Source organism: Aplysia californica, unplaced genomic scaffold, assembly GCF_000002075.1.
Source record: "Aplysia californica isolate F4 #8 unplaced genomic scaffold, AplCal3.0 scaffold00005, whole genome shotgun sequence".
Lineage (NCBI taxonomy): Eukaryota > Metazoa > Mollusca > Gastropoda > Aplysiida > Aplysiidae > Aplysia > Aplysia californica.
This window is the reverse complement of record NW_004797275.1, coordinates 3,514,299-3,516,345: the sequence shown is the minus strand read 5'-3', so window position 1 is coordinate 3,516,345 and position 2,047 is coordinate 3,514,299. Positions and strand designations below refer to the sequence as shown.

General features: G+C 38.4%; 1 long non-coding RNA gene across 1 annotated transcript in view; it reads right to left on the bottom strand.

Annotated features, from left to right (window-relative positions):
- Positions 1 to 2,047, bottom strand: part of LOC101857295 — a 134,435-nt gene that overhangs the window by 111,729 nt on the left and 20,659 nt on the right. The gene's annotated exons all lie outside the window — the stretch shown is intronic.

Below are 2,047 nucleotides of genomic sequence, written 5' to 3'. Positions count from 1 at the left end.
TATTACCATTATTGTTGTTGTAGTTGTTGTTGTTGTTGGTGTTATTTTTGCTTCTGTTTTCTTGGTGTTTTGATTATTAAAAGTTCATACTTCCAATTTATTCCTCTCATTCTTTCCGTTCCTCCGTTGGCTGCTCTGTCTATCAGTATGTCTCTCTTTTTTCTGCCTTCTCTCGCTCTCCCAATCTAGCTTATTTCCAAGAGTATAGGCTTTGTTTGATAAGTGTGTGTGTGTGTGTGTGTGTGTGTTTGTGTGTGTACGTGTACGTATACGTATGTGTGTACGCCTGAGTGTACATGCGTGTGTACTCACGAGTTTTCATACTGTGCATATGTTTGCATTGGATTATTTAAATCCACCAGTAGTTCATTAGGTTGAAAACTACGTTCTCAAGAAAGAGAGCCTTACACTTTGCCTGCACAGCAAATCAACACATTCCAAAAAGGAGAGAAGACAGGAGGCATGTAAAGAAAAGAATAGACAATTAAAAAAACTTTTTTTTACATAAGATAAAAAGAAACTAGCTCGTCGTTAAAAACAAACCCGTTATCATTCTCGTCTCTCTCGCTATCATTTAGAGTTCATGAAACAGTCTCAACAAGCACTCTATCAATAATTACAATCAGCGCCAAATGAAGAACATGCAAGAGTACCTACGCTTTTGAAGGAATAAATAATCGGCGTGCGGCGGCGTACAAAGGCGTTCAGTTGTGGTTCTATTGCCCTGTACATTACAACTGAAGCAGCCGTAACCTGTCCAAACGACCACTTTCTACTTTCGCATTGCTTTTGAATATCCTACTGCTCAGTTCGTCCACTATTCTACGCTAAGCCATATTTTTCCTTGACAATGAATGGCCGTATTAATAAATTTTAATTATGACTATTTCAGTTCAGTTTGGAAACGTTTTTCGGTGCTGAAACACTGCATAAGGTCATAATATTATTATGATCGCGCAGGGCACAAGTTAGTTGTTTTCACATTAGATCATAGTACAGTTTAGTTTTTCTTTACAAGTCAGAATGGCTGACGCATCTAGAAACACAGTGTAAATATGTATTTGTAGAATACGAAATATTTACATTTTTTAAAAAGATAACACTTATTTGCAGTTTGCCGTAAAGACCAATGGCCTTTATAGAAACGAGAACTCGGTCGGAATCAATATAGAACATTCTTTTTTAAATAGAACAGTAAAAATATTCTCTTCGGGGAAAAAAAAAATAAAAGTCCGGACATTCATGTAGGATGTGCATGATCGTAAAGTTGGTGTCACATCCAACACAAGATTGTTTTTCATCTACCTGTGGGATTCATTTATGCGTTAGGGAGGTGCATTTGTATATCCAATACACAGTCTGATTAAAATAACTTCTCCTTTGGACAGACCCGAATGTTTTCGTTGGCCAAAAGTGGGCATGGTATTGTGGGCTTTGCTGTTCAGTCGTTTGCTCCAGTATGTTCCTCCCACAGACTGGAGGAGAAGCTTTTGACTTTATTCTTTAAATCTGTCTGCTGTACATTAACCACAACACGAATGACGAGGATTCCTTTTCCAGAAGAGGAATCAGCTCGTTTCTCAGAATGCCCACATGAAAGACCGGTGTTCATGGTGTAGTGGTTACAGATGGCGGTTACAAACCAAACTTCAGTCACCTGACTTTGTGTACATACCAGCTTCAAGGTAGGTTATAGTAACATAATCTATCATCGTTCAACAATGAAAGATAACTTTATCGAGATTGAATATAAACATTTTATGCCTCAGTCAACACAACTAAGACAAATTTGGAAGCAGGCCATTTCAACCTGCACGACCGAGCGGCATCCCAGTAGATGGTCAATAGAAAAGTTCCCAACTCAGGACTAAGAGACTGAAGACATCTGATTGGCAGAATAAGGTTTCGTGTTATAGTGTCCAATAGTACAGTACGTAACTGTTACATATTATACATCTTTCTATATATCTATCGTTTTCTCTCTATCATTCTCTTTCTCGTATTCTCTCTCTCCCCTCTCTCTCCTCTCCCCCCTCTCTCTCTCCTC